The sequence below is a fragment of the Heptranchias perlo genome, unplaced genomic scaffold (genome assembly GCF_035084215.1).
Source record: "Heptranchias perlo isolate sHepPer1 unplaced genomic scaffold, sHepPer1.hap1 HAP1_SCAFFOLD_1652, whole genome shotgun sequence".
NCBI lineage: Eukaryota > Metazoa > Chordata > Chondrichthyes > Hexanchiformes > Hexanchidae > Heptranchias > Heptranchias perlo.
In genome coordinates this window covers 2,178-30,142 of record NW_027138917.1, presented here as the reverse complement: position 1 = coordinate 30,142, position 27,965 = coordinate 2,178, and the positions used below count along the sequence as shown (strand labels likewise).

General features: G+C 59.2%; 1 pseudogene; it reads left to right on the top strand.

The window, feature by feature from the left end:
• On the top strand, nt 1-27,965 carry LOC137309473 (sodium/potassium/calcium exchanger 3-like; annotated as a pseudogene).

Sequence of the window (27,965 nt, the reverse complement as noted above, 5' to 3'; positions counted from 1 at the left end):
CATTTACACCTCAGCGAGGACGTGGCTGGTGCCACCTTCATGGCCGCTGGCAGTTCAGCCCCCGAGTTGTTCACCTCTCTGATCGGTACGTTCCCCCACCCCCCCCCCCCCTACTCCCCTCGTCTTAGTGTTGGGGTTTAACCCCGGGGCCTCAGCGTAGGCCGGGAACGGAGCCTGGGGATTTTCCTGATCTGTGCCCGCTGGGGGGGGGGGTGGGGGGGGCGGCCTCGGTACCGCAGCCCAGAGGGGAGGGGGTCTAACCGTCAGTTGGAGGGTTGACGATAGATGTGTTGGGGGGAGTGGGAAGTGGGGAGAAGGGGGGGGGGCGAGGAGCAGACTCCAGGTTTTAATCGTCTTTCTTTTCCCTGAACGGCAGGGGTTTTTATCGCCAAGAGTGATGTGGGAGTGGGGACCATTGTGGGCTCGGCCGTGTTCAACATCCTCTGTATCATTGGCCTAGTGCGGCCTGTTCGCTGGACATGTAAGTGAAGCCTTCGGTGAACCATCGTCCCCCCCCGCCCCCCCTCCCCCTCCCCCCCTCACCCCTCCCCTCCCCCCCCCCTCTCCCCCCCCGCGCTCCTCCCCCCTCCTCCCCCCTCTCCCCCCCGCTCCTCCCCTCCCCTCTCCTCCCCCCTCCTCTTCCCCCCCTCTCTCCCCCCCCGCCGCTCCTCCCCCTCCCCTCCCCTCCCCCCTCCCCCTCCCCCCTCCCCCCTCCCCCCCCCTCCTCTCCCCTCCCCTCCCCTCTCCTCCCCCCCTCCCCCTCCTCTCCCCCTCCCCCCCTCCCCCTCCCCTCCCCCCTCTCCTCCCCTCCCCCTCACCCCCTTCCCCCCTCCTCTCCCCCTCTCTCCCCCCCCCTCTCACCCCTCCCTCCTCTCCCCTCTCCCCTCTCTCTCCCCCTCTCCCTCCCTCCTCCTCCCCCCCCCCTCCCATCCTCCCCCCCTCCCCTCCCTCCTCCTCCTACCCCCCTCCCTCCTCTCTCCCCCCCCACCCCTCCCTCCCCTCCCCCCCCTCCCCCCCTCCCCCTCCCTCCCCTCCTCCCCCTCCTCCTCCCCCCCCTCCCTCCTCCTCCCCCCCCCCTCCCTCCTCCTCCCCCCTCCCTCCCTCCTCTCCCCCCTCCCCCTCCCTCCTCTCCCCCTCCCCCTCCCCTCCTCTCCCCCCTCCCCCTCCCAATGCTGCTGACTCTCCCCCCGGGGGACGGGCCCCACAGGCACCGACCTCACCTGTGAGCCCCCAGGCACTCCGTGTCGGACTGTGAGGGGCATCACAGCCAAGCCCAATCCCGTCCTCGCCCTGCACACGCAACGAACGTGTACACACTTGCTCGCGCATGCTCGCACTCGCTGCTGACACGCTCTCGCACATGTTCACACTCGCTCAGACTCACACTCACATGCTCACTCTCTCACACTCTCTCACACTCACTCTCACTCTCTCACACTCTCTCACACTCAGTCACACACACTTTCTCACTCACTCGCTCTCACACTCTCTCACTCTCACTCTCTCACAAAGTCTCTCTCACTCACTCTCTCACACTCACTCTCACACTCACTCACTCACTCACTCTCTCTCACTCAGACTCCACAGGCCGGGGATCGAGCCTGGGCCTTTCCTGCTGTGTGTGGGACTCAGCCCCCCTGCCAGGTGGAGCACTGATCCAGAGCCCCTGGGGTGCCCTGTTTACCTGGTATGTTATGCCTGTCGGGCCTTGCCTGTGGTATTGCGAGGCTCTGTGTGCGATGGAGTCCATTTCGTCAGGTCCCACCCTCCCCTGGTGCTGTACCTGAGTGGGGGCTGAGAGTGGGGGGTCCTGGAATTATTCACTGACCGTCTCTCGTTCTCTTCCCCCCCCAAGGAGGTGCCTCTCACTTGCTGGTCCTTGTTCCGAGACTCCGTGTCCTACATAATGTCAGTGCTCGTTCTCATTCTGGTAAGTTCCTGTACCCTCTGTCAAGGGGGCCTAGTCTGTCGAGGGGCCTGGGGATCGGGCCTAGTCTGTCGAGGGGCCTGGGGATCGGGCTTAGACTGTCGAGGGGCCTGGGGATCGGGCCTAGTCTGTCGAGGGGCCTGGGGATCGGGCCTAGTCTGTCCGAGGGGCCTGGGGATCGGGCCTAGTCTGTCGAGGGGCCTGGGGATCAGGCTTAGTCTGTCGAGGGGCCTGGGGATCGGGGCCTAGCCTGTCGAGGGGCCTGGGGATCGGGCCTAGTCTGTCGAGGGGCCTGGGGATCGGGCTTAGACTGTCGAGGGGCCTGGGGGATCGGGCCTAGTCTGTCGAGGGGCCTGGGGATCGGGCCTAGTCTGTCGAGGGGGCCTGGGGATCGGGCCTAGTCTGTCGAGGGGCCTTGGGGATCAGGCTTAGTCTGTCGAGGGGGCCTGGGGATCGGGCCTAGCCTGTCGAGGGGCCTGGGGATCGGGCCTAGTCTGTCGAGGGGCCTGGGGATCGGGCTTAGTCTGTCGAGGGGGCCCTGGGGATCGGGCCTAGTCTGTCGAGGGGCCTGGGGATCGGGCCGAGTCTGTCGAGGGCCCTGGGGATCGGGCCGAGTCTGTCGAGGGGCCTGGGGATCGGGCCTAGTCTGTCGAGGGGCCTGGGGATCGGGCTTAGACTGTCGAGGGGCCTGGGGATCGGGCCTAGTCTGTCAAGAGGCCTGGGGATCGGGCTTAGTCTGTCGAGGTGCCTGGGGATCGGGCTTAGTCTGTCGAGGGGCCCTGGGGATCGGGCTTAGTCTGTCGAGGGGCCTGGGGATCGGGCCTAGTCTGTCGAGGGGCCCGGGGATCGGGCCTAGTCTGTCGAGGGGCCTGGGGATTGGGCCTAGTCTGTCGAGGGGCCCGGGGATCGGGCTTAGACTGTCGAGGGGCCTGGGGATCGGGCCTAGTCTGTCGAGGGGCCCGGGGATCGGGCCTAGTCTGTCGAGGGGCCTGGGGATTGGGCCTAGTCTGTCGAGGGGCCTGGGGATCAGGCCTAGTCTGTCGAGGGGCCTGGGGATCGGGCCTTAGTCTGTCGAGGGGCCTGGGGATCGGGCCTAGTCTGTCGAGGGGCCTGGGGATCGGGCTTAGTCTGTCAAGGGGCCTGGGGATCGGGCTTAGTCTGTCGAGGGGCCTGGGGATCGGGGCTATAGTCTGTCGAGGGGCCTGGGGATCGGGCCTAGTCTGTCGAGGGGCCCGGGGATCGGGCCTAGTCTGTCGAGGGGCCTGGGGATTGGGCCTAGTCTGTCGAGGGGCCCGGGGATCGGGCATAGACTGTCGAGGGGCCTGGGGATCGGGCCTAGTCTGTCGAGGGGCCCTGGGGATCGGGCTAGACTGTCGAGGGGCCTGGGGATCGGGCCTAGACTGTCGAGGGGCCTGGGGATCGGGCATAGTCTGTCGAGGGGCCTGGGGATCGGGCTTAGTCTGTCGAGGGGCCTGGGGATTGGGCCTAGTCTGTCGAGGGGCCTGGGGATCGGGCTTAGTCTGTCGAGGGGCCTGGGGATCGGGCCTAGTCTGTCGAGGGGCCTGGGGATCGGGCCTAGTCTGTCGAGGGGCCTGGGGATCGGGCTTAGTCTGTCGAGGGGCCTGGGGATCGGGCTTAGTCTGTCGAGGGGCCTGGGGATCGGGCTTAGACTGTCGAGGGGCCTGGGGATCGGGCTTAGACTGTCGAGGGGCCTGGGGATCGGGCCTAGTCTGTCGAGGGGCCTGGGGATCGGGCCTAGTCTGTCGAGGGGCCTGGGGATCGGGCCTAGTCTGTCGAGGGGCCTGGGGATCGGGCCTAGACTGTCGAGGGGCCTGGGGATCGGGCCTAGTCTGTCGAGGGGTCCGGGGATCGGGCTTAGACTGTCGAGGGGCCTGGGGATCGGGCTTAGACTGTCGAGGGGCCTGGGGATCGGGCTTAGTCTGTCGAGGGGCCTGGGGATCGGGCCTAGTCTGTCGAGGGGCCTGGGGATCGGGCCTAGACTGTCGAGGGGCCTGGGGATCGGGCCTAGTCTGTCGAGGGGCCTGGGGATCGGGCCTAGTCTGTCGAGGGGCCTGGGGATCGGGCCTAGTCTGTCGAGGGGCCCGGGGATCGGGCTTAGTCTGTCGAGGGGCCTGGGGATCGGGCCTAGTCTGTCGAGGGGCCTGGGGATCGGGCTTAGTCTGTCGAGGGGCCTGGGGATTGGGCCTAGTCTGTCGAGGGGCCTGGGGATCGGGCCTAGACTGTCGAGGGGCCTGGGGATCGGGCTTAGACTGTCGAGGGGCCTGGGGATCGGGCTTAGTCTGTCGAGGGGCCTGGGGATCGGGCTTAGTCTGTCGAGGGGCCTGGGGATCGGGCCTAGTCTGTCGAGGGGCCTGGGGATCGGGCCTAGTCTGTCGAGGGGCCTGGGGATCGGGCCTAGACTGTCGAGGGGCCTGGGGATCGGGCTTAGACAGTCGAGGGGCCTGGGGATCGGGCCTAGTCTGTCGAGGGGCCTGGGGATCGGGCCTAGTCTCTCGAGGGGCCTGGGGATCGGGCCTAGACTGTCGAGGGGCCTGGGGATCGGGCTTAGACTGTCGAGGGGCCTGGGGATCGGGCCTAGTCTGTCGAGGGGCCTGGGGATCGGGCTTAGTCTGTCGAGGGGCCTGGGGATCGGGCCTAGTCTGTCGAGGGGCCTGGGGATTGGGCCTAGTCTGTCGAGGGGCCTGGGGATCGGGCCTAGTCTGTCGAGGGACCTGGGGATCGGGCTTAGACTGTCGAGGGGCCTGGGGATCGGGCTTAGTCTGTCGAGGGGCCTGGGGATCGGGCTTAGACTGTCGAGGGGCCTGGGGATCGGGGCTTAGTCTGTCGAGGGGCCTGGGGATCGGGCCTAGTCTGTCGAGGGGCCTGGGGATCAGGCCTAGTCTGTCGAGGGGCCTGGGGATCGGGCCTAGTCTGTCGAGGGGCCTGGGGATCGGGCTTAGTCTGTCGAGGGGCCTGGGGATCGGGCCGAGTCTGTCGAGGGGCCTGGTGATCGGGCCTAGTCTGTCGAGGGGCCTGGGGATCGCGCCTAGTCTGTCGAGGGGCCTGAGGCTCGGGCTTAGTCTGTCGAGGGGCCTGGGGATCGGGCCTAGTCTGTCGAGGGGCCTGGGGATCAGGCCTAGTCTGTCGAGGGGCCTGGATTTTGGGCCTAGTCTGTCGAGGGGCCTGGGGATCGGGCTTAGACTGTCGAGGGGCCTGGGGATCGGGCTTAGACTGTCGAGGGGCCTGGGGATCGGGCTTAGTCTGTCGAGGGGCCTGGGGATCGGGCTTAGTCTGTCGAGGGGCCTGGGGATCGGGCCTAGTCTGTCGAGGGGCCTGGGGATCGGGCCTAGTCTGTCGAGGGGCCTGAGGCTCGGGCTTAGTCTGTCGAGGGGCCTGGGGATCGGGCCTAGTCTGTCGAGGGGCCTGGGGATCGGGCCTAGTCTGTCGAGGGGCCTGGGGATCGGGCCTAGTCTGTCGAGGGGCCTGAGGCTCGGGCCTTAGACTGTCGAGGGGCCTGGGGATCGGGCCTAGTCTGTCGAGGGGCCTGGGGATCGGGCCTAGTCTGTCGAGGGGCCTGGGGATCGGGCTTAGTCTGTCGAGGGGCCTGCGGATCGGGCCTAGTCTGTCGAGGGGCCTGGGGATCGGGCTTAGACTGTCGAGGGGCCTGGGGATCGGGCTTAGACTGTCGAGGGGCCTGGGGATCGGGCTTAGTCTGTCGAGGGGCCTGGGGATCGGGCCTAGTCTGTCGAGGGGCCTGGGGATCGGGCCTAGACTGTCGAGGGGCCTGGGGATCGGGCTTAGACTGTCGAGGGGCCTGGGGATCGGGCCTAGTCTGTCGAGGGGCCTGGGGATCGGGCTTAGTCTGTCGAGGGGCCTGGGGATCGGGCCTAGTCTGTCGAGGGGCCTGGGGATCGGGCCTAGTCTGTCGAGGGGCCTGGGGATCGGGCTTAGACTGTCGAGGGGCCTGGGGATCGGGCTTAGACTGTCGAGGTGCCTGGGGATCGGGCTTAGTCTGTCGAGGGGCCTGGGGATCGGGCTTAGACTGTCGAGGGGCCTGGGGATCGGGCCTAGTCTGTCGAGGTGCCTGGGGATCGGGCCTAGACTGTCGAGGGGCCTGGGGATCGGGCTTAGTCTGTCGAGGGGCCTGGGGATTGGGCTTAGTCTGTCGAGGGGCCTGGGGATCGGGCTTAGTCTGTCGAGGGGCCTGGGGATCGGGCTTAGTCTGTCGAGGGGCCTGGGGATCGGGCCTAGTCTGTCGAGGGGCCTGGGGATCAGGCCTAGTCTGTCGAGGGGCCTGGATTTTGGGCCTAGTCTGTTGAGGGGCCTGGATTTTGGGCCTAGTCTGTTGAGGGGCCTGGATTTTGGGCCTGGTCGGTCGAGGGGCCTGGGGATTGGGCCTAGTCTGTCGAGGGGCCTGGGGATCGGGCTTAGTCTGTCGAGGGGCCTGGGGATCGGGCCTAGTCTGTCGAGGGGCCTGGGGATCGGGCCTAGTCTGTCGAGGGGCATGGGGATCGGGCCTAGTCTGTCGAGGGGCCTGGGGATCGGGCCTAGTCTGTCGAGGGGCCTGGGGATCGGGCCTAGTCTGTCGAGGGGCTTAGGGATTGGGCCTAGTCTGTCGAGGGACCTGGGGATCGGGCCTAGTCTGTCGAGGGGCCTGGGGATCGGGCCTAGTCTGTCGAGGGGCCTGGATTTTGGGCCTAGTCTGTTGAGGGGCCTGGATTTTGGGCCTGGTCGGTCGAGGGGCCTGGGGATTGGGCCTAGTCTGTCGAGGGGCCTGGGGATTGGGCCTAGTCTGTCGAGGGGCCTGGGGATCGGGCTTAGTCTGTCGAGGGGCCTGGGGATCGGGCCTAGTCTGTCGAGGGGCCTGGGGATCGGGCCTAGTCTGTCGAGGGGCCTGGGGATCGGGCTTAGTCTGTCGAGGGGCCTGGGGATCGGGCCTAGTCTGTCGAGGGGCCTGGGGATCGGGCCTAGTCTGTCGAGGGGCCTGGGGATCGGGCCGAGTCTGTCGAGGGGCCTGGGGATCGGGCCTAGTCTGTCGAGGGGCCTGGGGATCAGGCTTAGACTGTCGAGTGGCCTGGGGATCAGGCCTAGTCTGTCGAGCGGCCTGAGGCTCAGGCTTAGACTGTCGAGGGGCCTGGGGATCAGGCCTAGTCTGTCGAGGGGCCTGGGGATCGGGCCTAGTCTGTCGAGGTGCCTGGGGATCGGGCCTAGTCTGTCGAGGGGCCTGGGGATCGGGCCTAGTCTGTCGAGGGGCCTGGGGATCGGGCTTAGTCTGTCGAGGAGCCTGGGGATCGGGCCGAGTCTGTCGAGGGGCCTGGGGATCGGGCCTAGTCTGTCGAGGGGCCTGGGGATCAGGCTTAGACTGTCGAGGGGCCTGGGGATCAGGCCTAGTCTGTCGAGGGGCCTGAGGCTCAGGCTTAGACTGTCGAGGGGCCTGGGGATCAGGCCTAGTCTGTCGAGGGGCCTGGGGATCGGGCCTAGTCTGTCGAGGTGCCTGGGGATCGGGCCTAGTCTGTCGAGGGGCCTGGGGATCGGGCCTAGACTGTCGAGGGGCCTGGGGATCGGGCTTAGTCTGTCGAGGGGCCTGGGGATCGGGCCTAGTCTGTCGAGGGGCCTGGGGATCGGGCTTAGACTGTCGAGGGGCCTGGGGATCGGGCTTAGACTGTCGAGGGGCCTGGGGATCGGGCTTAGACTGTCGAGGGGCCTGGGGATCGGGCTTAGTCTGTCGAGGGGCCTGGGGATTGGGCCTAGTCTGTCGAGGGGCCTGGGGATCGGGCCTAGTCTGTCGAGGGGCCTGGGGATCGGGCTTAGTCTGTCGAGGGGCCTGGGGATCGGGCCTAGTCTGTCGAGGGGCCTGGGGATCGGGCTTAGTCTGTCGAGGGGCCTGGGGATCGGGCCTAGTCTGTCGAGGGGCCTGGTGATCGGGCCTAGTCTGTCGAGGGGCCTGGGGATCGGGCCTAGTCTGTCGAGGGGCCTGGGGATCGGGCTTAGTCTGTCGAGGGGCCTGGGGATCGGGCCTAGTCTGTCGAGGGGCCTGGGGATCAGGCCTAGTCTGTCGAGGGGCCTGGATTTTGGGCCTAGTCTGTTGAGGGGCCTGGATTTTGGGCCTAGTCTGTTGAGGGGCCTGGATTTTGGGCCTGGTCGGTCGAGGGGCCTGGGGATTGGGCCTAGTCTGTCGAGGGGCCTGGGGATCGGGCTTAGTCTGTCGAGGGGCCTGGGGATCGGGCCTAGTCTGTCGAGGGGCCTGGGGATCGGGCCTAGTCTGTCGAGGGGCATGGGGATCGGGCCTAGTCTGTCGAGGGGCCTGGGGATCGGGCTTAGACTGTCGAGGGGCCTGGGGATCGGGCCTAGTCTGTTGAGGGGCCTGGGGATCGGGCTTAGACTGTCGAGGGGCCTGGGGATCGGGCCTAGTCTGTCGAGGGACCTGGGGATCGGGCCTAGTCTGTCGAGGGGCCTGGGGATCGGGCTTAGTCTGTCGAGGGGCCTGGGGATCGGGCCTAGTCTGTCGAGGGGCCTGGGGATCGGGCCTAGTCTGTCGAGGGGCCTGGGGATCGGGCTTAGACTGTCGAGGGGCCTGGGGATCGGGCCTAGTCTGTCGAGGGGCCTGGGGATCGGGCTTAGACTGTAGAGGGGCCTGGGGATCGGGCCTAGTCTGTCGAGGGGCCTGGGGATCGGGCCTAGTCTGTAGAGGGGCCTGGGGATCGGGCCTAGTCTGTCGAGGGGCCTGGATTTTGGGCCTAATCTGTTGAGGGGCCTGGATTTTGGGCCTGGTCGGTCGAGGGGCCTGGGGATTGGGCCTAGTCTGTCGAGGGGCCTCGGGATCGGGCCTACTCTGTCGAGGGGCCTGGGGATCGGGCTTAGTCTGTCGAGGGGCCTGGGGATCGGGCCTAGTCTGTCGAGGGGCCTGGGGATCGGGCCTAGTCTGTCGAGGGGCCTGGGGATCGGGCTTAGTCTGTCGAGGGGCCTGGGGATCGGGCCTAGTCTGTCGAGGGGCCTGGGGATCGGGCCTAGTCTGTCGAGGGGCCTGGGGATCGGGCCTAGTCTGTCGAGGGGCCTGGGGATCGGGCTTAGTCTGTCGAGGAGCCTGGGGATCGGGCCTCGTCTGTCGAGGGGCCTGGGGATCGGGCCTAGTCTGTTGAGGGGCCTGGGGATCGGGCCTAGTCTGTCGAGGGGCCTGGGGATCGGGCCTAGTCTGTCGAGGGGCCTGGGGATCGGGCTTAGTCTGTCGAGGGGCCTGGGGATCGGGCCTAGTCTGTTGAGGGGCCTGGGGATCGGGCCTAGTCTGTCGAGGGGCCTGGGGATCAGGCCTAGTCTGTCGAGGGGCCTGGGGATCGGGCCTAGTCTGTTGAGGGGCCTGGATTTTGGGCCTGGTCGGTCGAGGGGCCTGGGGATCGGGCCTAGTCTGTCGAGGGGCCTGGGGATCGGGCTTAGTCTGTCGAGGGGCCTGGGGATCGGGCTTAGTCTGTCGAGGGGCCTGGGGATCGGGCTTAGTCTGTCGAGGGGCCTGGGGATCGGGCTTAGTCTGTTGGAGGGGCCTGGGGATCGGGCTTAGTCTGTCGAGGGGCCTGGGGATCGGGCTTAGTCTGTCGAGGGGCCTGGGGATCGGGCTTAGTCTGTCGAGGGGCCTGGGGATCGGGCCTAGTCTGTCGAGGGGCCTGGGGATCGGGCCTAGTCTGTCGAGGGGCCTGGGGATCGGGCTTAGTCTGTCGAGGGGCCTGGGGATCGGGCCTAGTCTGTCGAGGGGCCTGGGGATCGGGCCTAGTCTGTCGAGGGGCCTGGGGATCGGGCTTAGACTGTCGAGGGGCCTGGGGATTGGGCCTAGTCTGTCGAGGGGCCTGGGGATCGGGCTTAGTCTGTCGAGGGGCCTGGGGATCGGGCCTAGTCTGTCGAGGGGCCTGGGGATCGGGCCTAGTCTGTCGAGGGGCCTGGGGATCGGGCCGAGTCTGTCGAGGGGCCTGGGGATCGGGCTTAGTCTGTCGAGGGGCCTGGGGATCGGGCCTAGTCTGTCGAGGGGCCTGGGGATCGGGCTTAGTCTGTCGAGGGGCCTGGGGATCGGGCTTAGACTGTCGAGGGGCCTGGGGATCGGGCCTAGTCTGTCGAGGGGCCTGGGGATCGGGCCTAGTCTGTCGAGGGGCCTGGGGATCGGGCTTAGTCTGTCGAGGGGCCTGGGGATCGGGCCTAGTCTGTCGAGGGGCCTGGGGATCGGGCCTAGTCTGTCGAGGGGCCTGGGGATCGGGCCGAGTCTGTCGAGGGGCCTGGGGATCGGGCTTAGTCTGTCGAGGGGCCTGGGGATCGGGCCTAGTCTGTCGAGGGGCCTGGGGATCGGGCTTAGTCTGTCGAGGGGCCTGGGGATCGGGCTTAGTCTGTCGAGGGGCCTGGGGATCGGGCCTAGTCTGTCGAGGGGCCTGGGGATCGGGCTTAGTCTGTCGAGGGGCCTGGGGATCGGGCCTAGTCTGTCGAGGGGCCTGGGGATCGGGCCTAGTCTGTCGAGGGGCCTGGGGATCGGGCTTAGACTGTCGAGGGGCCTGGGGATCGGGCCTAGTCTGTCGAGGGGCCTGGGGATCGGGCCTAGTCTGTCGAGGGGCCTGGGGATCGGGCCTAGTCTGTCGAGGGGCCTGGGGATCGGGCCGAGTCTGTCGAGGGGCCTGGGGACACCCAGTGCATGGGGACTGGGTTTAATTGAGGGTTGAGGAGTATTAAGAGTGTGTGGTCTTTAACTCTCTGTCCACTGCTCCCTTTCAGGTTATTCATGATGAAAAGGTCTTTTGGTGAGTGCCTCGATTTCACTCTTTATCTGCCCTTTCACTCAGTAAATACTTTTGGGGTTGAAAACGTAGACAGAGCAGTGATGATTTTATGGATGAACTCTCCCAGCGACGAGCGTCGCCCAGCGGGAGAGCAGATCAGAGACCCTTACTCTGAGTCAGAAGGTCGTGGGTTCGAGCCCCCACTCCAGAGACTCGAGCCCCATAATCCAGACCGACACTCCCCAGTGTTAGTACTGAGGGAGCGCCGCACTGTCGGAGGGTCAGTACTGAGGGAGCGCCGCACTGTCGGAGGGTCAGTACTGAGGGAGCGCCGCACTGTCGGAGGGTCGGTGCTGAGGGAGCGCTGCACTGTCTGAGGGTCAGTACTGAGGGAGCGCCGCACTGTCTGAGGGTCAGTACTGAGGGAGCGCCGCACTGTCGGAGGGTCAGTACTGAGGGAGCGCCGCACTGTCGGAGGGTCAGTACTGAGGGAGCGCCGCACTGTCGGAGGGTCAGTACTGAGGGAGTGCCGCACTGTCGGAGGGTCAGTACTGAGGGAGCGCCGCACTGTCGGAGGGTCGGTACTGAGGGAGCGCCGCACTGTCGGAGGGTCAGTACTGAGGGAGCGCCGCACTGTCGGAGGGTCAGTACTGAGGGAGCGCCGCACTGTCGGAGGGTCAGTACTGAGGGAGCGCTGCACTGTCGGAGGGTCAGTCATGAGGGAGCGCTGCACTGTCGGAGGGTCAGTACTGAGGGAGCGCTGCACTGTCGGAGGGTCAGTACTGAGGGAGTGCTGCACTGTCGGAGGTGCCGTCTTTCGGATGAGACATTAAACCGAGGCCCCGTCTGCCCCTCTCAGGTGGATGTAAAAGATCCCACGGCCACTATTGGAAGAAGAGCAGGGGGAGTTCTCCCCGGTGTCCTGGGGCCAATATTTATCCCTCAACCAACATCACTAAAAAAACAGATGATCTGATCATTATCACATTGCTGTTTGTGGGATCTTGCTGTGCGCAAATTGGCTGCTGCGTTTCCCACATTACAACAGTGACCACAGTTCAAAAAAAAAAGTACTTCATTGTCTGTAAAACGCTTTGGGACGTCCTGAGGTGGTGAAAGGCCCTGGAGAAATGGGGAGTTTATTATCGGAGGGGTGAACTCTGTTTGTGTTGGATTGACGATCTGATTATTGTTTGATCCTTGTGTTGTCAGGTGGGAGGGCCTGCTCCTCGTCATGATGTACGCGCTTTACATAATCGTGATGAAGTAAGTGGCAGTGAGCTCTGCTTTCTGATCTGTTGATTTCTGGATTATTCCTCGAGCTGCCTCGCACACTGTCGCCAGCAGAGGGCACAATTCCATCGGGTCCACAGCACGGAAACAGGCCGTTCGGCCCATCGGGTCTATCCCGGTGTTTATGCTCCACACGAGCCCCCTCCCTCCCTCCCTACTCCATCTCCCCCTATCCCCATATCCTTCTATTCCTTTCTCCCTCATGTGTTTATCCAGCTTCCCCTTTAATCCATCTACACTATTCACCTCAACCACTCCATGTGGGAGTGAGTTCCACATTCTCACCACTCTCTGGGTGAAGACGTTTCTCCTGAATTCTCTATTGGATTTATTAGTGACGATCTTATATTTATGGCCCCTGGTCTCCCCCACAAGTGGAAACATCTTCTCTCCGTCTACCCTATCGAACCCTTTCATTATTTTAAAGACCTCGATCAGGTCACCCCTCAGTCTCCTCTTTTATGGAGAAATGAGCCCCAGCCTGTTCAGACTTTCCTGATCATTATAACCTCTCAGTTCTGGTATCATCCTTGTGAATCTTTTTTGCACCTTCTCCAGTGCCTCGATATCCATTTTATAATATGGAGACCAGAACTGTACACAGTAACTCCCAGTGTGGTCTAACCGAGGTATATGGAGACCAGAACTGTACACAGTAACTCCCAGTGTGGTCTGACCGAGGTATATGGAGACCAGAACTGTGCACAGTAACTCCCAGTGTGGTCTAACCGAGGTATATGGAGACCAGAACTGTACACAGTAACTCCCAGTGTGGTCTAACCAAGGTATATGGAGACCAGAACTGTACACAGTAACTCCCAGTGTGGTCTAACCAAGGTATATGGAGACCAGAACTGTACACAGTAACTCCCAGTGTGGTCTGACCATGGTATATGGAGACCAGAACTGTACACAGTAACTCCCAGTGCGGTCTAACCAAGGTATATGGAGACCAGAACTGTACACAGTAACTCCCAGTGTGGTCTAACCGAGGTATATGGAGACCAGAACTGTGTACACAGTAACTCCCAGTGTGGTCTAACCGAGGTATATGGAGACCAGGACTGTACACAGTAACTCCCAGTGTGGTCTAACCGAGGTATATGGAGACCAGGACTGTACACAGTAACTCCCAGTGTGGTCTGACCATGGTATATGGAGACCAGGACTGTACACAGTAACTCCCAGTGTGGTCTAACTGAGGTATATGGAGACCAGGACTGTACACAGTAACTCCCAGTGTGGTCTGACCAAAGTTCAATGTAAGTTTAACATAACTTCTCTGTTTCAATTTCAATTCACCACATTCGCCTCAGAAAAGGCCACCCGATGTTTTGGAGACCTGATTTAGATAAAAAGGATTCTTTGAATCGTTAAAACTTCCTTGGTACGAAGATCAGACTCTTTCTGAATAATCGGAGATCAAGACTTCACCGGCAGTTCCTTACACCAAGAAAAAAAAATAGGCTTTTGACTAAATGTCTGACATTGAGAGAGGTCTCCCTCAGCCACTGTAGGAAGAAGAGCAGGGGGAGTTCTCCCCGGTGTCCTGGGGCCAATATTTATCCCTCAACCAACATCATTAAAAAAACAGATGATCTGGTCATTATCACATTGCTGTTTGTGGGATCTTGCTGTGCGCAAATTGGCTGCTGCGTTTCCTACATTACAACAGTGACCACACTTCAAAAAAAGTATTTATTGTCTGTAAAGCGGTTTGGGCCGTCCCGAGGATGTGAAAGGCCCGGTAGAAATGGGAGTTCTCTCTTCATTTTCAGGTACAATACAAAAATGCGCAATTACTTTGAGGGGCTCAGGGGTGGTGACCCAGCGAGCCTGGCCAATGGGGGACCGAGCGCACAGCAGGACGCGGAGACTGACCAGAGCTATTCGGCCACAGTTGTCATTGTGCAGAAAGGTAATCGCGTGTTAATGGGACATCAAGGTGAGGCGTCTTAGTGACCCCTTATCCACATCAGGCAACCAGTGCTGTACCTGCCCTGGGAGTGTTTGATGGGACAGTGTAGAGGGAGCTTTACTCTGTATCTAACCCTGTACCTGCCCTGGGAGTGTTTGATGGGACAGTGTAGAGGGAGCTTTACTCTGTATCTAACCCGTGCTGTACCTGCCCTGGGAGTGTTTGATGGGACAGTGTAGAGGGAGCTTTACTCTGTATCTAACCCTGTACCTGCCCTGGGAGTGTTTGATGGGACAGTGTAGAGGGAGCTTTACTCTGTATCTAACCCTGTACCTGCCCTGGGAGTGTTTGATGGGACAGTGTAGAGGGAGCTTTACTCTGTATCTAACCTGTGCTGTACCTGCCTCGGGAGTGTTTGATGGGACAGTGTAGAGGGAGCTTTACTCTGTATCTAACCCGTGCTGTACCTGCCCTGGGAGTGTTTGATGGGACAGTGTAGAGGGAGCTTTACTCTGTATCTAACCCGTGCTGTACCTGCCCTGGGAGTGTTTGATGGGACAGTGTAGAGGGAGCTTTACTCTGTATCTAACCCTGTACCTGCCCTGGGAGTGTTTGATGGGACAGTGTAGAGGGAGCTTTACTCTGTATCTAACCCGTGCTGTACCTGCCCTGGGAGTGTTTGATGGGACAGTGTAGAGGGAGCTTTACTCTGTATCTAACCCTGTACCTGCCCTGGGAGTGTTTGATGGGACAGTGTAGAGGGAGCTTTACTCTGTATCTAACCCTGTACCTGCCCTGGGAGTGTTTGATGGGACAGTGTAGAGGGAGCTTTACTCTGTATCTAACCCTGTACCTGCCCTGGGAGTGTTTGATGGGACAGTGTAGAGGGAGCTTTACTCTGTATCTAACCCGTGCTGTACCTGCCCTGGGAGTGTTTGATGGGACAGTGTAGAGGGAGCTTTACTCTGTATCTAACCCTGTACCTGCCCTGGGAGTGTTTGATGGGACAGTGTAGAGGGAGCTTTACTCTGTATCTAACCCGTGCTGTACCTGCCCTGGGAGTGTTTGATGGGACAGTGTAGAGGGAGCTTTACTCTGTATCTAACCCTGTACCTGCCCTGGGAGTGTTTGATGGGACAGTGTAGAGGGAGCTTTACTCTGTATCTAACCCGTGCTGTACCTGCCCTGGGAGTGTTTGATGGGACAGTGTAGAGGGAGCTTTACTCTGTATCTAACCCTGTACCTGCCCTGGGAGTGTTTGATGGGACAGTGTAGAGGGAGCTTTACTCTGTATCTAACCCGTGCTGTACCTGCCCTGGGAGTGTTTGATGGGACAGTGTAGAGGGAGCTTTACTCTGTATCTAACCCTGTACCTGCCCTGGGAGTGTTTGATGGGGCAGTGTAGAGGGAGCTTTACTCTGTATCTAACCTGTGCTGTACCTGCCTCGGGAGTGTTTGATGGGACAGTGTAGAGGGAGCTTTACTCTGTATCTAACCCGTGCTGTACCTGCCCTGGGAGTGTTTGATGGGACAGTGTAGAGGGAGCTTTACTCTGTATCTAACCCTGTACCTGCCCTGGGAGTGTTTGATGGGACAGTGTAGAGGGAGCTTTACTCTGTATCTAACCTGTGTTGTACCTGCCTCGGGAGTGTTTGATGGGACAGTGTAGAGGGAGCTTTACTCTGTATCTAACCCGTGCTGTACCTGTCCTGGGAGTGTTTGATGGGACAGTGTAGAGGGAGCTTTACTCTGTATCTAACCTGTGTTGTACCTGCCTCGGGAGTGTTTGATGGGACAGTGTAGAGGGAGCTTTACTCTGTATCTAACCCGTGCTGTACCTGCCCTGGGAGTGTTTGATGGGACAGTGTAGAGGGAGCTTTACTCTGTATCTAACCCTGTACCTGCCCTGGGAGTGTTTGATGGGACAGTGTAGAGGGAGCTTTACTCTGTATCTAACCCTGTACCTGCCCTGGGAGTGTTTGATGGGACAGTGTAGAGGGAGCTTTACTCTGTATCTAACCCTGTACCTGCCCTGGGAGTGTTTGATGGGACAGTGTAGAGGGAGCTTTACTCTGTATCTAACCCGTGCTGTACCTGCCCTGGGAGTGTTTGATGGGACAGTGTAGAGGGAGCTTTACTCTGTATCTAACCCTGTACCTGCCCTGGGAGTGTTTGATGGGACAGTGTAGAGGGAGCTTTACTCTGTATCTAACCCGTGCTGTACCTGCCCTGGGAGTGTTTGATGGGACAGTGTAGAGGGAGCTTTACTCTGTATCTAACCCTGTACCTGCCCTGGGAGTGTTTGATGGGACAGTGTAGAGGGAGCTTTACTCTGTATCTAACCCGTGCTGTACCTGCCCTGGGAGTGTTTGATGGGACAGTGTAGAGGGAGCTTTACTCTGTATCTAACCCTGTACCTGCCCTGGGAGTGTTTGATGGGACAGTGTAGAGGGAGCTTTACTCTGTATCTAACCCGTGCTGTACCTGCCCTGGGAGTGTTTGATGGGACAGTGTAGAGGGAGCTTTACTCTGTATCTAACCCTGTACCTGCCCTGGGAGTGTTTGATGGGACAGTGTAGAGGGAGCTTTACTCTGTATCTAACCCTGTACCTGCCCTGGGAGTGTTTGATGGGACAGTGTAGAGGGAGCTTTACTCTGTATCTAACCCTGTACCTGCCCTGGGAGTGTTTGATGGGACAGTGTAGAGGGAGCTTTACTCTGTATCTAACCCGTGCTGTACCTGCCCTGGGAGTGTTTGATGGGACAGTGTAGAGGGAGCTTTACTCTGTATCTAACCCTGTACCTGCCCTGGGAGTGTTTGATGGGACAGTGTAGAGGGAGCTTTACTCTGTATCTAACCCGTGCTGTACCTGCCCTGGGAGTGTTTGATGGGACAGTGTAGAGGGAGCTTTACTCTGTATCTAACCCTGTACCTGCCCTGGGAGTGTTTGATGGGACAGTGTAGAGGGAGCTTTACTCTGTATCTAACCCGTGCTGTACCTGCCCTGGGAGTGTTTGATGGGACAGTGTAGAGGGAGCTTTACTCTGTATCTAACCCTGTACCTGCCCTGGGAGTGTTTGATGGGACAGTGTAGAGGGAGCTTTACTCTGTATCTAACCCGTGCTGTACCTGCCCTGGGAGTGTTTGATGGGACAGTGTAGAGGGAGCTTTACTCTGTATCTAACCCTGTACCTGCCCTGGGAGTGTTTGATGGGGCAGTGTAGAGGGAGCTTTACTCTGTATCTAACCTGTGCTGTACCTGCCTCGGGAGTGTTTGATGGGACAGTGTAGAGGGAGCTTTACTCTGTATCTAACCCGTGCTGTACCTGCCCTGGGAGTGTTTGATGGGACAGTGTAGAGGGAGCTTTACTCTGTATCTAACCCTGTACCTGCCCTGGGAGTGTTTGATGGGACAGTGTAGAGGGAGCTTTACTCTGTATCTAACCTGTGTTGTACCTGCCTCGGGAGTGTTTGATGGGACAGTGTAGAGGGAGCTTTACTCTGTATCTAACCCGTGCTGTACCTGTCCTGGGAGTGTTTGATGGGACAGTGTAGAGGGAGCTTTACTCTGTATCTAACCTGTGTTGTACCTGCCTCGGGAGTGTTTGATGGGACAGTGTAGAGGGAGCTTTACTCTGTATCTAACCCGTGCTGTACCTGCCCTGGGAGTGTTTGATGGGACAGTGTAGAGGGAGCTTTACTCTGTATCTAACCCTGTACCTGCCCTGGGAGTGTTTGATGGGACAGTGTAGAGGGAGCTTTACTCTGTATCTAACCCTGTACCTGCCCTGGGAGTGTTTGATGGGACAGTGTAGAGGGAGCTTTACTCTGTATCTAACCCTGTACCTGCCCTGGGAGTGTTTGATGGGACAGTGTAGAGGGAGCTTTACTCTGTATCTAACCCGTGCTGTACCTGCCCTGGGAGTGTTTGATGGGACAGTGTAGAGGGAGCTTTACTCTGTATCTAACCCTGTACCTGCCCTGGGAGTGTTTGATGGGACAGTGTAGAGGGAGCTTTACTCTGTATCTAACCCGTGCTGTACCTGCCCTGGGAGTGTTTGATGGGACAGTGTAGAGGGAGCTTTACTCTGTATCTAACCCTGTACCTGCCCTGGGAGTGTTTGATGGGACAGTGTAGAGGGAGCTTTACTCTGTATCTAACCCGTGCTGTACCTGCCCTGGGAGTGTTTGATGGGACAGTGTAGAGGGAGCTTTACTCTGTATCTAACCCTGTACCTGCCCTGGGAGTGTTTGATGGGACAGTGTAGAGGGAGCTTTACTCTGTATCTAACCCTGTACCTGCCCTGGGAGTGTTTGATGGGACAGTGTAGAGGGAGCTTTACTCTGTATCTAACCCGTGCTGTACCTGCCCTGGGAGTGTTTGATGGGACAGTGTAGAGGGAGCTTTACTCTGTATCTAACCCTGTACCTGCCCTGGGAGTGATTGATGGGACAGTGTAGAGGGAGCTTTACTCTGTATCTAACCCTGTACCTGCCCTGGGAGTGTTTGATGGGACAGTGTAGAGGGAGCTTTACTCTGTATCTAACCCGTGCTGTACCTGCCCTGGGAGTGTTTGATGGGACAGTGTAGAGGGAGCTTTACTCTGTATCTCACCCTGTACCTGACCCTGGGAGTGTTTGATGGGACAGTGTAGAGGGAGCTTTACTCTGTATCTAACCCTGTACCTGCCCTGGGAGTGTTTGATGGGACAGTGTAGAGGGAGCTTTACTCTGTATCTAACCTGTGTTGTACCTGCCTCGGGAGTGTTTGATGGGACAGTGTAGAGGGAGCTTTACTCTGTATCTAACCCGTGCTGTACCTGTCCTGGGAGTGTTTGATGGGACAGTGTAGAGGGAGCTTTACTCTGTATCTAACCTGTGTTGTACCTGCCTCGGGAGTGTTTGATGGGACAGTGTAGAGGGAGCTTTACTCTGTATCTAACCCGTGCTGTACCTGCCCTGGGAGTGTTTGATGGGACAGTGTAGAGGGAGCTTTACTCTGTATCTAACCCTGTACCTGCCCTGGGAGTGTTTGATGGGACAGTGTAGAGGGAGCTTTACTCTGTATCTAACCCGTGCTGTACCTGCCCTGGGAGTGTTTGATGGGACAGTGTAGAGGGAGCTTTACTCTGTATCTAACCCTGTACCTGCCCTGGGAGTGATTGATGGGACAGTGTAGAGGGAGCTTTACTCTGTATCTCACCCTGTACCTGACCCTGGGAGTGTTTGATGGGACAGTGTAGAGGGAGCTTTACTCTGTATCTAACCCTGTACCTGCCCTGGGAGTGTTTGATGGGACAGTGTAGAGGGAGCTTTACTCTGTATCTAACCCTGTACCTGCCCTGGGAGTGTTTGATGGGACAGTGTAGAGGGAGCTTTACTCTGTATCTAACCCTGTACCTGCCCTGGGAGTGTTTGACGGGACAGTGTAGAGGGAGAGGAACTCTTGGGCCACAGGGCCTGTCCTGCTAGGCCCCAGGCTCTCGGACTCCCGGTTTCTAGGCCCTTGTGTTTGCTGCTTTCTGTGCTGATAGCTTGTGTTTTCTGCTCCCGGTGACAGGCCACGGATCGCAGGAGCCCACGGTGCTGATGGTGGACGAGCTGCTCTGTGCCTCCCCCCATAAACTCACCTTCCCCGAAGCCAGCCTGCGGATAATGATCACCCGGCACTTCGGGCCCAGGACCAGGCTCAGCATGGCCAGCCGCATGCTCATCAACGAGGTAGGACACCCGGCCCGGGGCAATCTGTGGGACTGACCCCCTCCCCGAACACACACACAGAGCAGGAAAGGCCCAGGCTCCATCCCCGGCCTAGTGGTCGATCATCTGATCTCAGCCTGGCCTCGAAATTGGCCTCAGCACCCCTGGGTTGGTTCGGTGGGGAGGGGAAAGGAGGGGGTTAATCAGCCAGCCCCTTCCTGCTCCTGGTGACTGCTGCGTTTGTGGGGCCGTCGGGAATCGACGGGATCAGGCTTGGCCGTGATGCCGCCACAGTTGAATAGCCCGCCGCCGCTCACTAACTGGGCTGAGGGATGAAAAAACGGGCAATTATTGGGGCGAGGTGTTTGTCGGAGTGGTTGGGGGGGGCTGGTGCTGTAGCCGGCGGGAGCTCCACTCCCCAGCGAGAGTCAGCGCCATCGCCGGGGAGGGTGGGGGGTTACGGGGAGCAGAGAATCCGAACTCTTCCTTTAAACCCTCCCCCTTCCTCTCTCCCCCCCCCCAACAGAGGCAGCGTTTGCTTCGCAGCAAAACGGAAAACGCGGAGCCGGAAGTTTCCGTGGCCATCCCGGAGAAGCGGGCGGTGGAGAACGGGGGCGAGGCGCGGCAGAGTCGACCGGGAAAGGCATCGCGGGCCGATGAATCGGCAACGGGAAACCAGAGGGAGGACAAAGAGGTGGAGAGGAAGGAGAGGGGGGAGCGGGGGAATGACGGACCGCTCGTCCCATTCAAAATACCAGGTAACGGGGCGGGAATTTGGGATCTGATGGGCTCAGAATTGGGATCCTTCCCTTTATTAGCCGAGAATATAAGAGCAGGGAGATTATGCTGGAACTGTATAAAACACTGGTTAGGCCACAGCTTGAGCACTGTGTACAGTTCTGGTCACCACATTACAGGAAAGATGTGATTGCACTAGAGAGGGTGCAGAGGAGATTTACGAGGATGTTGCCTGGGCTGGAGAATTTTAGCTCTGAGGAAAGATTGGATAGGCTGGGGTTGTTTTCCTGAGAACAGAGGAGGCTGAGGGGAGATTTAATTGAGGTGTATAAAATAATGAGGGGCCGAGAGAGAGTGGATAGGGAGGACCGATTTCCCTTAGCAGAGAGATCAATAACCTGGGGGCATCGATTTAAAGTGATTGGTAGAAGGATTAGAGGGGAAATGGGGAATTTTTTTCCCCCCAGAGGGTGGTGGGGGTCTGGAACTCACTGCCCGAGAGGGTGGGAGAGGCAGAAACCCTCAACTCATTTAAAAAGTACCTGGATGTGCACCTGAAGAGCCGTGACCTGCAGGGCTACGGACCAAGAGCTGGAAAGTGGGATCGGGCTGGGCGGCTCGTTTCTCGGCCGGCACGGACACGATGGGCCGAACGGCCTCCTTCTGTGCCGTAACTTTCTCTGATTCTATGAATTTTTGCCAGGCTACAGGGAATGCGAATCACACTGGGCCAACCCTGAACCCAAATTTTTAGTCTCGAGTGTCGGCCATGGCACAGTCTCTCTGTCTCGCCTCTGAGTCAGAAGGTCGTGGGTTCGATCCCCACACCAGAGACTTGAGCCCCATAATCCAGGCCGACACTCCCGGTGCCAGTACTGAGGGAGCGCCGCACTGTCGGAGGGTCAGTACTGAGGGAGCGCCGCACTGTCGGAGGGTCAGTACTGAGGGAGCGCCGCACTGTCGGAGGGTCAGTACTGAGGGAGCGCCGCACTGTCGGAGGGTCAGTACTGAGGGAGCGCCGCACTGTGGGAGGGTCAGTACTGAGGGAGCGCCGCACTGTCGGAGGGTCAGTACTGAGGGAGCGCCGCACTGTCGGAGGGTCAGTACTGAGGGAGCGCCGCACTGTCGGAGGGTCGGTACTGAGGGAGTACCGCACTGTCGGAGGGTCAGTACTGAGGGAGCGCCGCGCTGTGGGTGAGATCAGGAAAGTACGTTTTTTTATGAACAAATGCCGACTGTGCCACGTTGGGGACAGAATGACCAAACCCCAATGTCTTGTTGCCCACAGTATGAGATTGCCTCCTGACCTCTGCCCCTTTCCCTTTGACCTATAGATGAAAGGTGCGATGTGATTAAGTGGCTCATTTCTTGGCCCCTGGGCACCCTCCTGTACTACACTGTGCCCAACTGTGTCCAGCCGCGCTGGGAGAACTGGTTCATGGCAACTTTCATCTTCTCCACCCTCTGGATTGGCCTCTTCTCCTATATTATGGTCTGGATGGTAAGGCTGGGCTAATATTCGAACGGTACACTGTCCTCGCGAGGTGTGATCTCCCTGTGACCACCGAGCCCCTTGCCCGAATGTTGACGGTGGAGAAGGAAAGTGTTTCCAACGAGGCAGCGTCGGGTGTTCAGGGCAAAGGGAGTGATAAATACTCCAGCTTCCTGTTAAATCATCTCTCCAGGTTTCAAGGTACACGGAGGTGTGTCACTGTGCCTATACTGACCAGGAACTGTAGAGAGAGTGTGGAGGGAGCTTTACTCTGTATCTAACCCTGTACCTGCCCTGGGAGTGTTTGACGGGACAGTGTAGAGGGAGCTTTACTCTGTATCTAACCCTGTACCTGCCCTGGGAGTGTTTGACGGGACAGTGTAGAGGGAGCTTTACTCTGTATCTAACCCTGTACCTGCCCTGGGAGTGTTTGATGGGACAGTGTAGAGGGAGCTTTACTCTGTATCTAACCCTGTACCTGCCCTGGGAGTGTTTGATGGGACAGTGTAGAGGGAGCTTTACTCTGTATCTAACCCTGTACCTGCCCTGGGAGTGTTTGATGGGACAGTGTAGAGGGAGCTTTACTCTGTATCTAACCCGTGCTGTACCTGCCCTGGGAGTGTTTGACGGGACAATGTAGAGGGAGCTTTACTCTGTATCTAACCCTGTACCTGCCCCGGGAGTGTTTGATGGGACAGTGTAGAGGGAGTTTTACTCTGTATCTAACCCTGTATCTGCTCTGGGAGTGTTTGATGGGACAGTGTAGAGGGAGCTTTACTCTGTATCTAACACTGTACCTGACCCTGGGAGTGTTTGATGGGACGGTGTAGAGGGAGCTTTACTCTGTATCTAACCCTGTATCTGCTCTGGGAGTGTTTGATGGGACAGTGTAGAGGGAGCTTTACTCTGTATCTAACACTGTACCTGCCCTGGGAGTGTTTGATGGGACAGTGTAGAGGGAGCTTTACTCTGTATCTAACCCTGTACCTGCCCCGGGAGTGTTTGATGGGACAGTGTAGAGGGAGCTTTACTCTGTATCTAACCCTGTACCTGCCCTGGGAGTGTTTGACGGGACAGTGTAGAGGGAGCTTTACTCTGTATCTAACCCTGTACCTGCCCTGGGAGTGTTTCGATATTTGACCTATCCTTCACTGTTCCCTAGGTAACAATAATTGGCTACTCCCTGGAAATTCCCGATGTTATTATGGGAATTACGTTCTTGGCGGCAGGCACCAGTGTTCCCGACTGCATGGCAAGTCTGATTGTGGCACGACAGGGTAAGTAGTGAGGGGTAAAGAGGTGAACGTCCAGGGAAAGGACCATGGTCCATAATGGCAGTTCCTCACCAGGGTTGGATGAGTTAAGAGAGGCCAAGCTTGTTGTAGAATTCTCCGCTCCATCACCGAGACCCCCGACTTCCACCTCCGTATCCCCGCCCGTCTCCGCCCCCGACCTCAGCCCATCTGCTGCTGAAACCCTCATCCGTGCCTTTGTTACCTCCAGACTCGACTATTCCAATCCTCTCCTGGCCGGCCGTCCATCTCCCACCCTCCGTAAACTTCAGCTCGTCCAAAACTCTGCCCCCTCCCCCATCATCCTAACTCCCCCCGAGTCCCGTTCACCCATCACCCCCTCTGCTCGCTGACCTACATTGGCTCCCGGTCCGGGAACGCCTCGATTTTAAAATTCTCCATCCTCATGTTCCAACCCCTCTATCCTCGCTCCCCTCCCTATCTCTGTAACCTCCTCCAGCCCTACAACCCTCCGAGATCTCTGCGCTCCTCCAATTCTGGCCTCTTGTCCATCCCCCGATTTCCATCGCTCCACCATTGGCGGCTGTGCCTTCAGCTGCCTGGGCCCTAAGCTCTGGAATTCCCTCCCTAAACCTCTCCGCCTCTCTCTCCTCCTTTAAGACGCTCCTTAAAACCCAGACGGACAAGAGAGAAACCTTTAGAGCATCTTACTTGACCCAGGTAGAGTTGATAAGGTTCTGATGGATGAGGAGCTTGCAGCGGGAGGATAAGGGAAGATTGACAGGATTTCACGGGCATCCTGCCCAGCGGTGTGAGAGAGGGGGTTAGAGGGACCTCCCCAGATACAGGAGTGTGAGAGAGAGGGGGGGGGTAGAGGGACCTCCCCAGATACGGGAGTGTGAGAGAGGGGGGTAGAGGGACCTCCCCAGATACAGGAGTGTGTGAGAGAGGGGGTTAGAGGGACCTCCCCAGATACAGGAGTGTGAGAGAGGGGGTTAGAGGGGCCTCCCCAGATACAGGAGTGTGAGAGAGAGGGGGGGGGTAGAGGGACCTCCCCAGATACAGGAGTGTGAGAGAGGGGGGTAGAGGGACCTCCCCAGATACAGGAGTGTGTGAGAGAGGGGGTTAGAGGGACCTCCCCAGATACAGGAGTGTGAGAGAGGGGGGTAGAGGGACCTCCCCAGATACAGGAGTGTGAGAGAGGGGGTTAGAGGGACCTCCCCAGATACAGGACTGTGAGAGAGGGGGTTAGAGGGACCTCCCCAGATACAGGAGTGTGTGAGAGAGGGGGTTAGAGGGACCTCCCCAGATACAGGAGTGTGTGAGAGAGGGGGTTAGAGGGACCTCCCGAGATACGGGAGTGTGAGAGAGGGGGTTAAAGGGACCTCCCCAGATACGGGAGTGTGAGAGAGGGGGTTAGAGGGACTTCCCCAGATACGGGAGTGTGAGAGAGGGGGTTAGAGGGACCTCCCCAGATATAGGAGTGTGAGAGAGGGGTTAGAGGGACCTCCCCAGATACAGGAGTGTGAGAGAGGGGTTAGAGGGACCTCCCCAGATACGGGAGTGTGAGAGAGGGGTTAGAGGGACCTCCCCAGATACAGGAGTGTGAGAGAGGGGTTAGAGGGACCTCCCCAGATACAGGAGTGTGAGAGAGGGGGTTAGAGGGACCTCCCCAGATACAGGAGTGTGAGAGAGGGGGTTAGAAGGACCTCCCCAGATACAGGAGTGTGAGAGAGAGGGGGTTAGAGGGACCTCCCCAGATACAGGACTGTGAGAGAGGGGGTTAGAGGGACCTCCCCAGATACAGGAGTGTGAGAGAGGGGGTTAGAGGGACCTCCCCAGATACAGGACTGTGAGAGAGGGGGTTAGAGGGACCTCCCCAGATACAGGAGTGTGAGGGAGGGGGGTAGAGGGACCTCCCCAGATACAGGAGTGTGAGGGAGGGGTTAGAGGGACCTCCCCAGATACAGGAGTGTGAGAGAGGGGGTTAGAGGGACCTCCCCAGATACAGGACTGTGAGAGAGGGGGTTAGAGGGACCTCCCCAGATACAGGAGTGTGTGAGAGGGGGGTAGAGGGACCTCCCCAGATACAGGAGTGTGAGAGAGGGGGGTTAGAGGGACCTCCCCAGATACAGGAGTGTGAGAGAGGGGGGTAGAGGGACCTCCCCAGATACAGGAGTGTGAGAGAGGGGGGTTAGAGGGACCTCCACAGATTCAGGAGTGTGTGAGAGGGGTTAGAGGGACCTCCCCAGATACAGGAGTGTGTGAGAGAGGGGTTAGAGGGACCTCCCCAGATTCAGGAGTGTGAGAGAGGGGGGGGTAGTGGGACCTCCCCAGATACAGGAGTGTGAGAGAGAGGGGTTAGAGGGACCTCCCCAGATACGGGAGTGTGAGAGAAGGAGTTTAGAGGGACCTCCCCAGATACAGGAGTGTGAGAGAGGGGGGGGGTAGAGGGACCTCCCCAGATACAGGAGTGTGAGAGAGAGGGGGTTAGAGGGACCTCTCCAGATACAGGAGTGTGAGAGAGAGGGGTTAGAGGGACCTCCCCAGATACGGGAGTGTGAGAGAGGGGGTTAGAGGGACCTCCCCAGATACGGGAGTGTAAGAGAGGGGGGTTAGAGGGACCTCCCCAGATACAGGGGTGTGAGAGAGGGGGTTAGAGGGACCTCCCCAGATACAGGAGTGTGAGAGAGAGGGGGTTAGAGGGGCCTCCCCAGATACGGGAGTGTAAGAGAGGGGGGTTAGAGGGACCTCCCCAGATACAGGGGTGTGAGAGAGGGGGTTAGAGGGACCTCCCCAGATACAGGAGTGTGAGAGAGAGGGGGTTAGAGGGGCCTCCCCAGATACAGGAGTGTGAGAGAGGGGGTTAGAGGGACCTCCCCAGATACAGGAGTGTGAGAGAGGGGGTTAGAGGGACCTCCCCAGATACAGGAGTGTGAGAGAGAGGGGGTTAGAGGGACCTCCCCAGATACAGGAGTGTGAGAGAGGGGGTTAGAGGGACCTCCCCAGATACAGGAGTGTGTGAGAGGGGGTTAGAGGGACCTCCCCAGATACAGGAGTGTGTGAGAGGGGGGTAGAGGGACCTCCCCAGATACAGGAGTGTGAGAGAGGGGGGTTAGAGGGACCTCCCCAGATACGGGAGTGTAAGAGAGGGGGGTTAGAGGGACCTCCCCAGATACAGGAGTGTGAGAGAGGGGGTTAGAGGGACCTCCCCAGATACAGGAGTGTGAGAGAGGGGGTTAGAGGGACCTCCCCAGATACAGGAGTGTGAGAGAGAGGGGGTTCGAGGGACCTCCCCAGATACAGGAGTGTGTGTGAGAGGGGTTAGAGGGACCTCCCCAGATACAGGAGTGTGAGAGAGGGGGTTAGAGGGACCTCCCCAGATACAGGAGTGTGTGAGAGGGGGGTAGAGGGACCTCCCCAGATACAGGAGTGTGAGAGAGGGGGGTTAGAGGGACCTCCCCAGATACAGGAGTGTGAGAGAGGGGGGTTAGAGGGACCTCCCCAGATACGGGAGTGTGAGAGAGGGGGGTTAGAGGGACCTCCCCAGATACAGGATTGTGAGAGAGGGGGTTAGAGGGACCTCCCCAGATACAGGAGTGTGAGAGAGAGGGGGTTAGAGGGACCTCCCCAGATACAGGAGTGTGTGAGAGGGGGGTATAGGGACCTCCCCAGATACAGGAGTGTGAGAGAGGGGGGTTAGAGGGACCTCCCTAGATACAGGAGTGTGTGAGAGGGGGTTAGAGGGACCTCCCCAGATACAGGAGTGTGAGAGAGGGGGGTATAGGGACCTCCCCAGATACAGGAGTGTGAGAGAGGGGGGTTAGAGGGACCTCCCCAGTTACAGGAGTGTGGGAGAGGGGGGTTAGAGGGACCTCCCCAGATACAGAAGTGTGAGAGAGGGGGTTAGAGGGACCTCCCCAGATACAGGAGTGTGAGAGAGAGGGGGTTAGAGGGACCTCCCCAGATACAGGAGTGTGAGAGAGGGGGGTATAGGGACCTCCCCAGATACAGGAGTGTGAGAGAGGGGGGTTAGAGGGACCTCCCCAGATACGGGAGTGTGAGAGAGAGGGGTTAGAGGGACCTCCCCAGATACAGGAGTGTGTGAGAGAGGGGGTTAGAGGGACCTCCCCAGATACAGGAGTGTGAGAGAGGGGGGTTAGAGGGACCTCCCCAGATACAGGAGTGTGAGAGAGGGGGTTAGAGGGACCTCCCCAGATACAGGAGTGTGAGAGAGGGGGTAGAGGGACCTCCCCAGATACGGGAGTGTGTGAGAGGGGGTTAGAGGGACCTCCCCAGATACAGGAGTGTGAGAGAGGGGGGGGGCGTAGAGGGACCTCCCCAGATACAGGAGTGTGAGAGACGGGGGTTAGAGGGACCTCCCCAGATACAGAAGTGTGAGAGAGGGGGTTAGAGGGACCTCCCCAGATACAGGAGTGTGAGAGAGAGGGGGTTAGAGGGACCTCCCCAGATACAGGAGTGTGAGAGAGGGGTTAGAGGGACCTCCCCAGATACGGGAGTGTGAGAGAGGGGTTGGAGGAACCTCCCCAGATACAGGAGTGTGAGAGAGGGGTTGGAGGAACCTCCCCTGATACAGGCCTGTGAGAGAGGGGGGTTAGAGGGACCTCCCCAGATACAGGAGCAGGATTGGAATCTTGATGAGAATAGGCCCGTGTGTGTCTGGAGACGAGGCCTCGCTGTGTTGTGTGAACCATGCGTGGCCGCACTAGACTAACCCGGTCGAATATCCGCTGCTTTGCAGGTATGGGTGACATGGCCGTCTCCAATTCCATTGGGAGCAATGTGTTTGATATTCTGGTGGGGCTGGGAGCTCCCTGGATGCTGAAGACCCTGGCCATGACGTACGGGTCAACGGTGAGTAGTGGAACAGCATAA